This window comes from Delphinus delphis, chromosome 20 (genome assembly GCF_949987515.2).
Source record: "Delphinus delphis chromosome 20, mDelDel1.2, whole genome shotgun sequence".
Lineage (NCBI taxonomy): Eukaryota > Metazoa > Chordata > Mammalia > Artiodactyla > Delphinidae > Delphinus > Delphinus delphis.
In genome coordinates this window covers 55,360,221-55,377,788 of record NC_082702.1, presented here as the reverse complement: position 1 = coordinate 55,377,788, position 17,568 = coordinate 55,360,221, and the positions used below count along the sequence as shown (strand labels likewise).

Below are 17,568 nucleotides of genomic sequence, written 5' to 3'. Positions count from 1 at the left end.
GATTAATACTATTACCATTATTACTACAATCAGTAGTACACTGCTATTGCTACAGCTTCTATCATTACTGCTGTTAGTATTATTACTAGTAGTATTATTGCTACGATGACTCTTACTACTGCTGCTTTTTGTCAAGGCGGAAGAACGCTGTCTTCCAAAGTTCTTTAAGGAGGGACAGTCACCTCTCATGCAGGCTCAGTTCTGGACTCTCAGATCAGGAACGCAACTAAAAGTCCAACTCTTTGCAGAACCAAAGGGGTCAAGGTCTTCCCGGGCCTCCAGTGCTACAGCACCTGGCTGCACCCACGGTGGGGGAAAGCCCTTTGGCAATCACTGGCTGGAGGCCGCAGAGGCCTGGAGCACGGCCTCCTTCCCCTGCATTTGCATTTGGGGGGTTCATCTCCCCGGAATGGGGCCGCGATCTTCCCCAGACGGTCGGCAGGGTCCCCCTGTGCCAGACTCAGTCCTTCAGACTCACGTTTTAAAACGTTTCAACCTTCTGTCCTTCCTGAGCAAACAGATGGGATTTACGGGGGAGGTTGCTTCCGAGTGGCTCTTCCCCACCCAAATCCTATCTTCTCGGGGTCAGGCGGGAAAGACAACAGTGCACCTCTCCACGTTTTTGAAGCCAGGGAAGGGAACACCTCACTTTTTTAGAAAGGCCCAAGTACCGCAGGAAGATGTCAAGCACTTGGGGTGTGGTGTGCTTTGCACGTTTCTTTGGGAGAGCAAGGGAGAAAATGTGACACTGAACTCAAAAAAGAAAACTCTTTTAGAATTCAGAATACAATCCACACACCTGGATTTAACAAATGGAGCAAAAATTTCTTGCAGAGATGGTGAGGACAGAGCCTGGCTGGCAGCTCCTGGTGGAAATGGGTGAGGTTAAACTATGGAGTCCCAACTATGGGACTTTTCTCTCCCTGCTCTGAGCAGCCAGACTTACTCTCTGGAAAAAACTGAAAAACGACCTCCATCAGAGGCAAGGATTGTCCTAGAATTGATCGAATGCATATCGATTTTCACTTGTGGTTTTCCCTAATTATTGTATTAGTACACGGTCATTAGCGATCATTTGGGAAACAGAAAAAGGTAGAAAGAGGAGAATCCCGTGTTCAGAGAGAACCTCTGTTGATCTTTGGTGAATTTCCTTTCAGTCTTTTTTTTTGTACATTTTAAAACAAGGATATTGTACTGCAGATTATGTTTTGTATTTTTTAAATTTACCACGACAAAGATTTTTCTTTCCCCCTCCCACCTGAGTTACCTGGCCAGGCAGACACCACCTGGACCAGTTTCTCTAAGCCAGTCACCTGGAGGTGACTGTGACCCTGCCTTCTCCCTCTGCCCAAAGCCCATGAACCCCCAAGTCCTGTCAGGGTGGCCCCCTCAGTATCTCTCAACCCACCCACTTCTCTCCATTCCCTTGGCCACGCCGCCCAGAAGTGGAGGGAAGCACTTTAGAAATATTTGGCTGTGGGCCTCTCACCAGGGCTGGGCTAAGGTCTCCTCCCGGGTTCCCTGGCTCCCACTCTGAACTCCAACCATCTATTCTCCACACTGTAGCCAGAACACACTTCCAAAATGCAAATGTGATCATATCCCCCGCCCTGATTAAAACCTCAATTGCCGTAGCCCACTGCTCCTAGGATACAGACCGGATTCCTCCTCCAGGAAGCCTCCCTGACTGCACACACGAACGCGCCCACTTCATGGCACCGCCCGCCCCCGACTGCCATTCTCGAGGGTGTTGGCGGGTCCACTGCCCAGCATCCCTGAATCACGGCACCTTTGGGAACCACTCCATCGGCGGTGCTCAGCGAAGAGCAAGCTCTCTGAGAACGCATCTGTGGATGAACGAGCGCCATCCATAAACAGTGTTGGAGCAGCCTTATTATTCACACTGCGATTCCTTAAGTGTTGCCTTCTTGCCGGACGTTAGGATACGTGGTCACGCGGTGTGGGGCATCTCTACACAGCCACAAAATTTTGGCATTGCCATCTTAAATGCTGAGGATGGTGTGATCACTCCAATTTCATCTGGTTCTCAGTCTATAGACTTTCTGGGGAAATAGCTCGGCAAAAAAGTGGAGACTAGAGACAGTGGTCCCTGAAAACCCTGTTAGTTACCTGCATCCTTGCCTCCCAGGCATGGAAGGAGCGGCCCCAACCTGGGATGTCCCCTCTCCTGGGGTCAGGAGATGCAGTTGTCCTGTGACCATTATACTAATCACTGAAGACCACTGTCAAAGAGAGAGCCTCCTGGGGCCATTCTGAAAGGCAGCTGCCCAGGTGAGCTGAGGCCACACAGGTCCAGCCCAAATGAAAACACTGTTGGAATCTTCCCAGGGGCCAGCTTCTGAACTGTCTCTCCTCGACTATACTTTGGGGTGAGGTCCCCAAGCCCCTGGGGCCCATGTAGCAATGACACAGGAAGAGGCTACTAAGGGGTGAGACGTGGAACCTGAGGTTTGCTGGCACCCATGCCTGCTGACACTTTAGGGTTTTCCCAAGGTCCCCTAAGGTTTGCCATCGCTGTTCTTTTGGTTAAAATAATAATTCTCTTCCAAAGGGGCAGGTGGTGAGGTTTGTGACTCTTGCTCTTGGCAAAGAAACAAGGGGAAAAACAAACCCACACAGTCTGGAAGGAAAGGAGCTGGCCAAACAGTGAGATTTGGACGCAGTTCCTTAGCATCTGGGCCACGAATGGAGAAAATGAAGTGTTTCAGCCTCAAAATCATCGTCATTCTGATCAACATTGCCGCCATCGTCATAAAGTTTGTCCAGCCCTGAGCCAAGGCTGTGGGCACTATTACTGTCTGTATTTTAGGGACAGGAAGGTGGAGGTTTAGACTCAAGATGTCAGGGCTCCTGAGTGGCAGGGCTGGGCCTGCCCCGCACGCAGATTCCTTACCTGGGCATCCTTGTCTGCGGTGTTCCCCTGCTTCCCGGACATCCAGGCAGCTCCGGCAGGGAGACGGCTGAGAAGCTGAAAGATCAGGTTGAGTGGGGACCTTGGGCCCAATTTTCCCATTGGTGTGATCACTCCAATTTCATTATCAGGGGGAAGAAATCTGGCTTTTATAGAAATTCTTATAGAATTTCTGGGGAAATAGCTCAGCAAAAAGTAGACACTAGAGACAGTGGTTCCTGAAAATCCTGTTAGCTGTCTGCATGCTTGGCTCCTGGGGATGGAAGGGGTGGCCCCTCTCCTGGAGTGGGTTCTGGTCTCCCCATAGATGTCACCCCTCTTGCTCTTAGGAGGGTGTGGCATTGCTCCAGTGTGGATCCCAAGGCCACCACGTCCTAGCCACAGCACCTCGGGCAAGTTAATTACACGCCTGGAGCCTCAGTTTTCCCACCTGTAAAATGGGCTCAGGGCACCTAACTCACAGACCTGCCGGGAAGCATTTTGCCCCCTCTCCTTTGGGCCTTGCTGTAAATTATTTCCACCTGGAAGCCTTTCCGCTCCCACCCTGCTCAGGACAAGTAGGTTCCCGGAGCACCTCTCCTTGGACCCTCCTCACCCTTGAAATTCCTGTCCTGTGTCTGTTGCTTCCCTGAGGGCGAGGGCGGGGGCGGGGTCTGCCTCGTTGACCCCGGAACCACCAGGGTCAGCTCCAGTGCCTGGCACACAGTGGGTGCTTTTGGCATCTCTGGAGCTGGGAGGGAGAGGCGAGGATGTCCAGGGAAGCCGGGGCCTCTCAAACAGTCCGAGCAATGGGCCACCCCCCCTGAACGTGGTAATCTGCGGCAGCCACTGGGGGACTGAGCGTGCACAGGTGTGTTTCAGTGTCGGTGGATGTCGAGAATCTTAAAGACAGGTGCCGGGCTGCGCTGCGACATCACAGATTTGGGGCTACTTCCTTTTTTTTGGTTGTTAGTTTCTGTAACTTTTTATTTTGGTATAATTACAACAGAAAAGTTGCAATAATAGAGGGGATTCCCGTGTACCTTCACCCAGATTCATTTACATGTTACATTCTTTCCCTATATACGTTTTCATGTAAATATAATAAATACGTAAGTTGCAAACATCAGCCACTTTTCTCCCTGAACACTCTGGTGTGTGTTTCCTAAGAACACGACTTTCTATTACCTAAATACAATAAAATGACCCAGGAAATTTAGCATCTTACCAGAGTATAATACAGCCGAGCCTCAGAGATGTTGCTGGCTCGATTCCAGACCACTGCAATAAAGCAAATATTGCAATAAATCTCCTGAATTTTTTGTTTGTTTTTTTTTTTCAGTACGCGGGCTTCTCACTGCTGTGGCCTCTCCCGCCGCAGAGCACAGGCTCCGGACGCTCAGGCTCAGCGGCCATGGCTTACGGGCCCAGCCGCTCCGCGGCATGTGGGATCTTCCCGGACGGGGCACGAACCCGTGTCCCCTGCATCGGCAGGCGGACTCTCAACCACTGAGCCACCAGGGAAGCCCTCCCGAATTTTTTGGTTTCCCAGTGCATATGAAAGTTATGTTTACACTATACTGTAGTCTGTTAGGTGTGCAATTACATTAAGTCTGAAAAAACAATGTACGTGCCTTCATTTAAAAATACTGCATTGCTAAAACATTCTAACCATCATCCGAACCTTCAGCGAGTCGTCCTCTTTTTTGCTGGTGGAGGGTCTCGCGTGGGTGTTGATGGCCACTGACTGATCAGGGCGGTGGCTACTGAAGGATGGCATGGCTGTGGCAATTTCTTTTTTTTTTTTTTTTTAGAGAGCAGAAAAATAATTTATTCCAAAGGAGGGCAGAAATAAGAAACTCATCCTGAAAATATACTTTGGTATAATTCTGATGGGACAGATTTTCCCTCTGAACATGTTCTCCTGCTGACTGCCCCGCTGGAGTCTTATTGTCATGTAACAGTTTTTAAACACTTCGCTGATTCTCACGTTGTGAGCAGGCGGGAGTCATCTTCACATCCACAGTCTCCAAGGAGGGAGTAACGTTATTTCTCAGAAGAACAGCATTTTCTATCTCGGAAGAGTACGTAAACATTTTATAGAGGCAGCACAGTTTAGATCCAATACGCACATCATTCATCAAAGTGCAAAAAAGGCGACAGGAAAAAATACTGCATTGTAGAATAAGATATTCAAATGTGGTGGGAACGTTTAAGGCAGCTGACGGCCAAAGTGGGCGAGGCAAGGAAGGTGGTCTGGGTACGGAGGTGATTTTGCATCTAGAGGAGTTCTCTTCGTGACCTCAATGCCTGAGCCCTGGCGAGCAGGTCTTCTTACTCAAGGCCAATGATGCTTGAGGTACCAGATGGTTTCATCTTTCAACTGTGGTCCAAAGAGAGGGTTGAGTTGGGCCAGAATTGCAATCAGCCAAAAGAGGTAGCCGCAAACGGAACAGGTCACCAACATGGTGATGATAACTCCCCGGTTGGGACCCTGAGGGATGAACCAGGGCACCAGGAAACCGACGAAGCCCCAGAACACGCTCATCACGCTGAGAGGCACGGTGAGGCCGGTATACGCCATGGTTGCTGGGGGAGGGGCCAGCCCTGCCCCGCCGCCTCACTCATGGCAATTTCTTAAAATAAGAGAACAGTCAAGTTTGCCGCATCGATTGACTTTCGTGACCAATTTCTCTGTAGCATATCGTGCTGTGTGATAGCACTTGACCCACAATAGAACTTCTTTCAAAACTGGAGTCAGTCTTCTCAAACCCTGCTTTATCAACTAAGTTAGTATAATATTCTAAATCCTTGGACATCCCTGGCGGTCCAGTGGTTAGGACTCCGCGCTTCCACGGCAGGGGGCGCACGTTCCATCCTAAGATCCTGCGTGCCGCACGGCGTGGCCAAAAAAAAAAAAAAAAATCTAAATCCTTTGTTGTCATTTCAACAATCTTCACAGCATCTTCACCTGGAGTAGATTCCATCTCAAGAAACCACTTTCTTTGTTCGTCTATAAGAAGCAGCTGCTCACCCACCCAAGTTTTATCATGAGATTACATCAGTTCAGTCACGTCTTCAGGCTCTACTTTTTTTTTTTTTAAACGTTATTTCCAGTGCACTTTTGTTTTCTTAATTAATTAATTTATTCTTGGCTGCCTTGGGTCTTCGTGGCTGCGCACAGGCTTTCTCTAGTTGTGGCGAGCAGGGGCTACTCTTCGTTGCGGTGCGCGGGCTTCTCATTGCGGTGGCTTCTCTTGTGGAGCACGGGCTCTAGGCGCGCGGGCTCAATAGTTGTGGCATGTGGGCTCAGTAGCTGTGGCTCGCAGGCTCTAGAGCGCAGGCTCAGTAGTTGTGGCGTGCGGGCTTAGTTGCTCCGTGGCACGTGGGATCTTCCCGGACCAGGGCTCGAACCTGTGTCCCCTGCACTGGCAGGTGGATTCTTAGCCACTGTGCCACCAGGGAAGCCCCCAGCCTCCACTTCTAATTCTAGTTCTCTTGCTGTTTCTACCACATCTGCAGTTCTTTCCTCCACTAAATCCTGAACCCCTGAAAGCTGTCCACGAGGGCTGGAATCGACTTCTTCCAAACTCCGGTCAATATTTGGACCTCTTCCCATGAACCATGAATGTTCTTCATGGCTGTTTCCTCCACAGTGATCATCTCTTGCTCAGTGCAGCCACCTTCATGGATGACCTGAGCCGCAGCTTCCCCCTCAGCACCTGCGGCTTCACCTGGCACTTCCGTGCTACGGAGGCGGCTTCTGTCCTTCAACCTCATGAACCGACCTCTGTTTCAGACTTTCCTCCTGCAGCTCCCTGCCCTCTCTCAGCCTTCGCGGAACTGGAGAGAGGTGGGGCCTTGCTCCGGATTAGGCTGTAGCTTCAGGGAATGTGGCTGGTTTCATCTTCTATCCAGACCACTCAGACTTTCTCCATATCGGCAGTAAGGCTGTTTCACTTTCTTATCATCCGTGTGTTCACTGGAGCAGCATTTTAATTTCCTTCAGGAACTTTCTTTTGCATTCACAACTTGGCTGACAGTTTGGCAAGAGAGGCCTCGATTTGGGCCTGTCTTGGCTTCTAACAAGCCTTCCTCACGAAGCTTCATCGTTTCTAGCTTTTGCTTTAAAGTGAGAGACGTACGACTCTTCCTGAAACACGGAGAGGTTGTTGCAGGGTTATTAATTGGCCTAATTTCAATATTGCTGTGTCTCGGAATAGGGAGGCCCGAGGAGAGGGACAGAGGGCGGAACGGCTGGTCTCTGGATTGGTCAGAACGCACACGATATTTATGGATTAAGTCTGCCTTCTAACATGGGTGTGGTTCGTGGCGCCCCCAACAATTACAAGAGTCACCTTAAGATCACTGATCCCAGATACCCACAACAAATATAACAACAACGGAAAAGTTGGAAAGACTGTGAGAATCACCAAAATGTGACACAGAAACAGGAAGTGAGCAAATGCTGTTGGAAAAACGGCGCTGGTACACTTGCTAGACACGGGGTCGCCACGAACCAGCAATTTGTAAAAAACACAGTATCCACGAAGTGCAGTAAAGTGCAATACACCAAGGTTGGCCTGTACTATTAGGGCATCATAGTATATTCTGTGTACTCTAACATGTCACAGTACTACTGTGTAAGCCACAGCTCACTCTCAAGGTCAGCCCAGCGAAGCCTCTAAGAAGCCTTTATTTCCCGGGTCCAGGACCCACATGTGTGTAGTTACCCCGTTCCTTTGTCTCCTCCGATTTGGAATGGTTTCCTGGACCGTCTTTCTTTCTCGACTTGCTTTTAAGACTGTCCTTCTTGGACTTCCCTGGTGGCACAGTGGTTAAGAATCCACCTGCCAATGCAGGGGACTCGGATTCGAGCCCTGGTCTGGGAAGATGCCACATGCCGTGGAGCAGCTAAGCCCGTGCACCACAACTACTGAGCCTGCGTGCCGCAACTACTGAAGCCCGTGTGCCACAACTGCTGAGCCCGCACGCCTAGAACCCGTGTTCCACAACAAGAGAAGCCAACGCAATGAGAAGCCCACGCACCGCAACGAACAGTAGCCTCCGCTCGCCGCAACTAGAGAAAGCCCGCGCACAGCAACGAAGACCCAACACAGCCAAAAAACTATATAAATAGATGAATAAATTTATAACAACAACAACAAGAAGAGTGCCCTTCTTGTTTTGACACATGAGTTGGGAACTCTGAAAGCCATTCAGAGCCAAGTGTGGAGAATTAAGTGTGTTACGAGACTGATGCCCACCTTTCTGGTCACATCCTGTCACGTGGCCCTGAAATGTGGCTGTGAGCGACCCTGGGTCAGGGATTCCCTCTTAGGGTGGCGTGGCCTAGCGGTCAGGAGCAGGCAGTTTAACCCAACTGCTCGGGCTCAAATCCTGGCTCTGTTCCTCCCAGCCTGTGTGACCTTGGGTAAGTCACCTACCCTCTCTGTGCCTCAGTTTCCTCATCGGTGAAATGGAGATAATACTGGTAGCTACCACATGAGGCTGTTTTGAGGACTGAGAAGTTAATATTTGTAAAGAGCTGAGAACAGTGCCTGGCTCGGGTGAAATGGGGAGGATTTTTGGAATACGGTGGCTGTCTGGTTTCAACCATACAATCTTAAAGATGCAGTGTGTGTCACATTAATTCTGGGTACAGTGGCTCGGTCTTATGAAAGTATTCGTGCTCCCCGCTGTTCCTTTACCCTGGACTCTCCCTTTACACACACACACACACACACACACACACACACACACACACACACACGAGGAAACACAAGACCTCCTTTTCTCCGTTCATTTTCTAAGCTCAGAACACCAGGAGGGAAGGACATTCAAACTGTCACCTGAAGCTCCCAGCCTCCAATCCACTGCCTTCCGAGACTCTGGCTGGAAAAGGATTGGTCGCCACTCCCCAGGCAACTCAGCAGGAGTATTATTCCCCTTCACTGTTTTCACTATTTTATCTAGAATCACTGAACGAGGCGGGCAGGGTGAACGTGGGGAAGGGGGCCTTGCAGAAACAAATCCTCTTCTTGTAGGGCTGGGGAAGCAGCCTGCGGATCCAGCTCACAGGTTTCCTGCACAGGGAAATCGAAGTCTCCCCCTTCCATCCGTGTGGGCTTGGGTTACAACCACACACGTCCTCACCTACAGCCCAGGGCTCCTGACACCGGAAAACAGGGCCAGGCTCCCGTGGGCTTCTGCTGGCCTAGTCTGGTCAGTTTCATGTTCATTCACTCACTCGTTTGTTCATCCCTGTGTTGCTGGTGTGAGCACTTTTGGTTGCTCAGCTATTTTTATAACCATTCACTTCTTATTGTGATGCAATCTGACACATTTGCAGGGCTTCCTTTGTTACTCTATTATTCATCAGCCTTTATTAAATAGTCCAGGTGTTGTTTTAAACACCTTACTCACACTATCTCATCGACTCCTCGTGACTGCTCTATGAGATAGGTACTATTATTGGGCCCCTTGTACAGATAAGGAAATGGAAGCACAGAGAAGTTAAGGAATTTGCCCAAGATCACACAGCCAGAAGGGACCCCACAGGGACTCTAACCCGGGGGCTCCTCATTCTTTAGTTATACTCCCTTGCTTGATGATACCAGAGATGAAAAAGATTTTTGAGACGGTGAGAGAAGCTGATGGGCACGTGGTTTGAGGATGAAGCCCAGCTCAGGCCTATGAGCTGTGGGACCAGTCCCCAAGGCGGGTGGGTCTCCCACTGGGGCTCAGAGAGGGACCTCAAAGACCGCCTACACTCAGCAAGTGGAGCGGACCTGGGATCCAGCGCAGGTGTGAGGTGCTGGCTGTGCACCTGGGTGCTGTGTGCCCCGGCGTAGCGGCCAAGGTCACAGAGGGGCAGCTGGGTCTACGGGAAGGTTCGGCTAGCATCTGGCTCTGCCTCTTGTCTGCATGACTTTGGCCCAACGATTGAACTCGGGCCTCTGACAAGTGGGCAAAATAACAATTCTTATGTCATGGGGCTGACGTGAAGACAAGATAGAGCATTTGAGCACGCTCAGCTCAACAAGGAGTAGGAAAGAGGGCCCTTCACTTGGACATTGCTCTGTAGTTGTTACCTTGAAGCCAGCCAAGGGAAAGCTCCGCAAAGGCAGGAGTGGAGGGGGTGGCAGTGTGTTTTGAATTAAGCTGTTTATGTGCACCCTCGTCCAGTGACAAATGGCTGTAGTGACGGAGCAGCGTGGTTTCAATTTTCCATCTGGGATCAGACGTCTCGTGGCTCTGCCAGCCTTGTCCGGAAGTGGGCAGGTCGTCCTAGCAGCCCTGGGAAGGGGGGAAGGGGGGTCTTGGTCCTCCCGCCTGCTCCAGGCCTGGCCTGCCCGCGCCACCAGACCAGCCGGCGGGGGAAGACAGGCCTCGCTGACCTCGCCTGGGCCCCTCTGGGACTTGCGAGCTGTCCTCGCCGCTGTGTCCACAGGCACCCCTGCGTGACAAGGCCATCTTATTTGGGGGGCAAAACCGTGTTAGCCCAGGTCCACGCCCATCTCAATCCACCCATGGGCCAGGGCTGGTGCTTCCGGGCCAGCCCAGCAGGGAGGGTCGGGCCGTATCGGCAGCCGGAGGGGCAGGCTGGGCTTCTGGTCATTTCTGTCTTGATTTCCGTAGTCCCACGGAGTGCAAGCGCTGGCCAGAGGCAACTCAGGCTGGAAAGAAACTCGTGATCAAGGCAGGTCTGGGACTGAGCTCGGGACAGATAGGCCTGGGCGGGACCCGTGGCCCTGGGGGCCTGGGCAAGGTGCTCGGCCGCGCTGGGCCTCGGTTTCCCCATCTGTAAATGGGGTACTGTGGGGGTGTGGCGAGGAATAAATAGGGGATGCCTGTGAGGTGCGGTGAATCTTCCAGCCACCCACGCCTGTGAGGAAACTTGACCTTTAGATCTCAAGTCCCCCCCAACTAATGAACTTGGTAGAATAAAACTGGTCATTCAGGGAAAGGCATCCTCGTTTTCCTTGTTGTTTCAAGTTTAAATCAGTTCATTCGGAAGGCCCTCCTTCCCCCCTTCTCCTTGAGGTGGCTTTTAATGGCCTTTAAAAACAGAAGTCAGAGCCCAGCCCACCATGGCCCTGGACCCACCTGTGGCCTCCATTCCCCTGGAGTCAAACCCCAGTCCTTCCCACTGCCCGATGGCTGTCCCCAGTCTGTCCTCAGCTCTCGCCACCCCTGCCCGTGCTCTCCCTCCCTGTGGCCTCCGTTGGGCCCTTGGACCAGGCGCGTGCTCTCCCCAGCACCTTGGGGCTCGCCGCTCCCTCCACCTGGAACTCTCTGCCCTCTGACTGCCACTGGGCTCCTCCCTCACCTCCATCCCCCTTTTCAAATGTCACCTTCTCAGGGACCTGACCTCACTTCCTGACCACTCAGTGTAAAATACCAACAGCCCCAGCCTCGGCACGCCCTGCCCCCTTCCCCGTTCTCTGACCTTTACAGCACTTGTCACCAACTGACATAGAACGTGTGGGACTTGTTTTGTTTAATGCCTGCCTCCCCCACATGAATGTAAGCTCCATGTGGGAGCAGACACACTTGTATCTATTGGTTTTTTTCATCTGTAGTGTCTCTAGGACCCAGACAGTGCCTCACACACAGTAGGTGTTCAATAAATGTCAGATGGATGGAGGGAGGGATGGATGGATGAATGGATGGATGGATGGATGGATGGATGGATGAGTGGGTGGATGGATGGATGGGTGGATGGATGGATGGATGGGTAGATAGATGGATGGGTAGATGGATGGATGGGTAGATGGATGGATGGGTGGATGAATGGATGGGTGGGTAGATGGTAGATGATGGATGGACGGACGGAGGGATGATGGATGGATGGACAGATGAATGGATGGGTGGGTGGGTGGGTAGATGGTAGATGATGGACGGATGATGGATGGGTGGGTAGATGGATGGGTAGATGGGTGGATGGAAGATGATGGAGGATGGAGGGATGGGTGGGTGGCTGTCTTCAGGCTGCAGGCTGGGGAATCCTGCAAGTTCTGGAAGGAAGTGGGGAACTAGCCCCTCTACTCTCCAGTTTCCTGGAACTGACCTGGGGGACCCTCCTTTTGTCCCCACCTGACTCCGACACAATGAGAGGCCGGCACAGGTGGCCCTTCACAGCACCCTGTACTTATTTAAGCAAAAAAGGGACTTGTTACAAGAACACTGTGGTTCCCACAGAATATCAAGGAGGGCTGGAGGACCAGGCAGGAGGGTTCTGCAGCCAGAAATGACACCCAAAATCACTCTGCAGAATGGTCTGGTGGGACCTACCTGTGGGTGGCTGCCATAGAGCCCGCCGGGGAGGGAGTCCAGACTCTCCTGTTATCCCATGCCTAGGGTTGCCAGATGAAACAGAGGTGAGCCGGTCCACTATGAACTGCACAAAAACAATAGTATTTTAGTAAGGGTATGTTCCATACAATATTTTAATGTTATTATTATTATTCTACTTTGTCTAAATCTGGCACCCCTGCCTGCGATCCCTGAAGTCCCACTGCTCCCCCGAGAAAAGTCTCTGGACACCACCTTCCTTGCACCAGGGGCTCCCAATTGGAAGTTACAGAAACACGTCCCATGCATGCACCCTAGCTGCAAGGGATTCTGGGAAAGCAAGTGTCTCCAAGTTTCTACAGCACGAGGTGGGCTCAGCCTCCTGGGGTTGGGGAGCCCCTCAGACCATGGCCGGCAGCTGGGTTTAGGCTTCTGCTCTCCTATTATCTGCAGAGGCTGGGCAGGGTGAAGAACCAGATTCTCCCCAAATCTGCTGTGTGGTCCATGAGATGTGGCTTTTGAGATCTGAGCATCCTTTTCCTCAACCTATTTTCTCCACCAGAGAGTTTCACGTATCTATTTAGATACAGTCTCCACCAAAAGGAAGTAGGGCTCCTTGGAGAAATGACTGGTTCCAAGACTAGGGGAAGGAAAGTACAAGGCGAGCCAGGAGCACCTTGTGCCAGGAAACTGAGCCACAACTGATGGGCTGTGTGAAAAGGACACGAGCCAGCTGGAAGGGGTTCCCACCGCTCAAATCTGGGATGATTTGAGCATCAAAAAAAAAAACAACAACATTGTAATGCACTGCATAAAATAAGAATTATTGAGTCCACAACAATAAATGCCTGTGTGTCTACATATTTGTATATAACATGTGTGTATATATATTGTATATAACATGTATATTCCAAGTAATACACTTGGAATATACGTTTATAAAATACAATGTGTGTGTGAATAAATAAACGAATACGGGAGAAGGGAAACCTCTTCCTTAGAGGAAAATGCCAACCGATAAATGTGGAAGGTGTAGCGTAATAAGAGCAGTCACCATGTGACAGCCGTCATAAAATACTTGTTCCAGGGAAGAGGCATCACTAGAGGGTAAAACCGGTGAGTGAAGGTTTTCTGAGGATAGGAGATTTACATAGTTCCAATATATCTCTCTGCAAGATCATTATCTATTACCAAAAAATATAGGAACTTCACAGCGGAAAAAGCTGGCAGACACCACCTTAATCAAGATCTCAAAACTGACATCAGAGCCCACAGCAAATAGACACATGCCCTTGGTATGAGGCACTGAGAAGCTCACAATGTCACTTCTGTGAGATTCCTTCCAAAAACGTGTCATCTGAATCTCATAAGGAAGAAACACAAGACAAACTTGATTTGAGGAACGTTCCACAAAACATCTGGTCAGTCATCTTTTAAAAAATGTCAACATCATAAAAGAAGAACATAAGTGAGGAGTTGTCCAGATTCGAGGACACGAATTAAGACACGAAAACCGAATGTGATTCATTAGCTGAGAGTTTCTTTTGCGATAACGGACATTCCTGGGACAATCGGCAAAATCTGAATAAGGTCCGTAGATTAGATCCCATAATGCATCCGTGTCAACTTCCCTGATGCAGACAATTACACCAGGTGTTGTAAGAAAACGTCTCCTTCCTCAGAAGAGAGTGTCCTTGTTCTTAGGAAATACTGAAGCATTGAGAGATAAAGGGGGTCTCATGTCTGCAACTCCCTCTTAAATAGAAAAGAAAAAAGGCAAAGAAGATGATCACGGAAATGCAGTAAGTGTTCACATCTGGGGACGCTGCATGAAGGGTAGAGGGGAATTCTTTGGAGTATTTGTGTGGCTTTTCTGCAAGTCTGAAATGACGTCAAAAGAAAAAATTTAAAAAACCAGAAATCTGGCTAGTAAATCAAAAGCTAAATAAAATGTACCTCTTTGTTCCTCCTGTTCTGCTGTGGTCCCCCTTCCCTGAGAACAGCAGGGGCTGCTGCCTGAAGGCCCAGGGCAGGGTTTTAGATGGAAAAAAAATGCCAGGAACGCACAACATATTTGTAAAAATAATGGTATCCAACTAACGTGTATACAGCATTTATTATGCACCAGGCTTCCAAATGCTTTAAAACAACTGTACTAACTTCTTGGAATCTCGTAACAACCATACAAAGTAGCTGCTATTACAGCACTATTCACAACAGCCAAGACATGGAAACAACCTAAATGTAGACAGATGAATGGATACAGATGTGCTACATGTATACAATGGAACACTACTCAGCCATAAAAAAAACATAATGCCATTTGCAGCAACATGGGTGGACCTAGAGATTATCATACTAAGTGAAGTCAGACAGAGAAAAACAAATACCATATGATATCACTTATATGTGGAATCTAAAATATGACCCAAACGAACTTATCTATGAAACAGAAACAGACTCACAGACATAGACGACAGACTCGTGGTTGCCAAGGGGGAGGGGCAGTGGGGGAGGGATGGAGTGGGAGTTTGGGATTAGCAGATGCAAACCATTATATAGAGAATGCAGAAACAACGAGGTCCTACTGTAGAGCACAGGGAAATATATTCAATATCCTGTGATAAACCATAATGGAAAAGAATATGAAAAAGAATATATATGTCTATAACTGAGTCACTTTGCTGTACAGCAGACATTAACACAACATTGTAAATCAACTATACTTCAATAAAATAAATTAAAAAAAAACACAAAGTAACTGCTATTACTGTTCCCATTTTATATATGAGGAAACGGATGCACAGAGAGGTTGAGTAACCCGTCCAAGGTTTCACAGAGTATAAGTAGTAGAGCTGGGATTTGAACCCAGGCCCACTGGCTCCAGATTCTTTTCCCACCCCTCAAAAGTGTCATATTGGGGCGATTTAAAGTTTCAAACTATGAGGGGCTGAAAAGGGAAAATGGGACACAGGGCACAGACTGGACACTGGAGCCACAACACTCACTAATTCCCAGAGTGCTGCCCCAGCAGTGAGCTACAGAGGGGCTGGGGCAAATACCCCAAAGATTGAATGGTGGCAAATCCAGGTGTCCAGGGAGATAAGCTATCACGTGGACAGCCGGCTACCACTGCTCAGCCTGCAGGACTGGTGTCTACCTGTTAGATTGGGTTGAACAGTATCCCTCCCAAATTCATGCCTTCCTGGAACCTCAGAACGTGACCTTGTTTTGAATTGGGATCCTTGTAGATGTAATTAGTTAAGGATCTTGAAATGGCCACGTAAGCTGGGGCAGAGTGATTGGAGTGATGAGGTCATAAACCAAGGGATGCCTGGGGCCCCCAGAAGCTGGAAGAGGCAGGAGGGACACTCCTCTGAAATCTTCAGAGAGAGCGTGGCCCTGCCCACACCTTGATTTCAGACTTCTGGCTTCCAGAACTGTGAGAGAATACATTTCTGTTGTTTAAGTCACGGGACCTGTGGTCACTTGTTACAGCAGCGCTAAGAAACTACACCTGTGGAAGTTCCCAAGTGAGCTGCATCTTAACTACCCAAGGTCCCTTCTCCCATTCTTCTCCATAGGACCCGCTTTACAGTTGGATTTGCAATGTGCTCAGGAAAAAACATGCACCTCTCCCAACTTCCTTGCAGCTAGGAATGGCTGTGGGACCCAATTCTGACCAACAAGTTGTCAGTGGAAATTTACCGGCTGCGACCTCTGGGAAAGCTATGCTTCCGTTGTTTTTCTGGGTGAGTTAGACTTGGGTTCTACTCTCCCAGTGATGGCAGAGTAGCTACAATCAGACCAACCATTCTATACGTGGCAACCATAAACTCCAGACTAAATATAAAATACAAGTCTCTGATGGTTATTGGGAGAAGCAAAGGCGGGCAGAAACTGCATGGGAGTCAACACTTGGAGGAAGGGGACTGCACTGTGTGAGTCTCCAGTGGTTTTCAACTTTTTGCCTGAACACAGCCCTAGTCAGCATCCTATAGGAGTGGCTAAACGTCTAAAAGAAGCCTTAAATCCTGAAGAACCAGGGGAGGCAGCAGCTGGAAAGTGAGGAGGGAACCTCCAGAAAGGAGAGAGTTGTAGAAGAGGAATGCCAAATTCTGGGTACAAGCTCTGCCCAAGTCTCTGGCTGACCCCTGAACCATGCATGCACACAGCAGACTCCCAGCAGCTCAGCAAAGGCCAACAGCACCGAGAGTGATTTCAGTTACAGGCCACTGCAGTGGAGTAGCTTCGGAGTCCAGACAAGTTAATTCCCTGCTCAAACAAAATGTAACCATCTACAATCTCCAGGATGCCTTACTGACAATGTCCAAGATACCATCTAAAATTACTAGACATACAAAGAAATTAACAAACCAAAAAATGTGTCCATCCTCAAGAGAAGAGGTCAGCACACTATGGCCCAGGGGACGGCCGTCTGCTTTTTCTTTCTTTCTTTTTTTTTCTTTTAAAAATGAAGTTTTACTGGAACACAGTCATGTTCATCCACTTACATATCGCCTATGGCTGCTCTCAGACTACAACCACAAAGTTAAATCGTGACAGAGATGCTACTACTCACAACCCTAAAATATTTATCAATTGGACCCTTTAAGAAAAGGGTTTGCCAACCCCTGTTCAAGAGAAAAGACAGTGAACGGTGACTGGTCCAGATACACGGATTAGCTGATCTATATCTATGTTGAAGTCATAAAGAAAAATACATTCGAAATAAATGAAAAAATGAGAAATTTCACCAAGAATTAGAAAAGTAGGAAAAGAACCAACTGGACATTCTAGAATTGAAAGATACAATTTCTGTAATAAAAGGGGGCAACATCACCTGCCATGTGGCTTCTGCCTTTTGAAACGTCTCTTCCTTTCCGGAATGTCTATGACTTGCTGGAGGTGAACCAGTCGTCTTTTTTTTAAAAATTAACTGATTCATTTATTTATTTTTGGCTGCGTTGGGTCTTTGTTGATGTGCGTGGGCTTTCTCTAGTTGCGGCGAGCGGGGGCTACTCTTTGTTGCAGGCGTGGGCTTCTCATTGCGGTGGCTTCTCTTGTTGCAGAACACAGGCTCTAGGCGCACCGGCTTCAGTAGTTGTGGCACGCAGGCTCCGTAGTTGTGGCTCATGGGCTTAGTTGCTCTGTGGCATGCGGGATCTTCCTGGGCCAGGGCTGGAACCTGTGTCCCCTGCACTGGCAGGCAGATTCTTAACCGCTGCGCCACCAGAGAAGTCCAAAGCAGTCATCTTTCAACCACAAGGACACATGCCATGTGCTGTGGCTGGCGGAGCAGTAAGTGGGAAGGAACCTGGTCCTTGAGAACTTCCCAAGCACTGCACCCTGCTCATCTA

The 17,568-nt window shown here is 49.4% G+C and overlaps 1 long non-coding RNA gene and 1 pseudogene across 1 annotated transcript; both read right to left on the bottom strand.

The window, feature by feature from the left end:
• Positions 1-2,940: 2,940 nt before the first annotated feature.
• LOC132415927 (uncharacterized) lies at positions 2,941-10,078 on the bottom strand. Its single transcript, XR_009517431.1, has 3 exons — positions 10,006-10,078; positions 4,140-4,192; positions 2,941-2,989 (listed from the first exon to the last, which is right to left on the bottom strand). It is a non-coding gene; the product is annotated as an uncharacterized lncRNA (long non-coding RNA).
• Positions 5,250-5,495, bottom strand: LOC132416247 (V-type proton ATPase subunit e 1 pseudogene; annotated as a pseudogene).
• Positions 10,079-17,568: the final 7,490 nt, after the last annotated feature.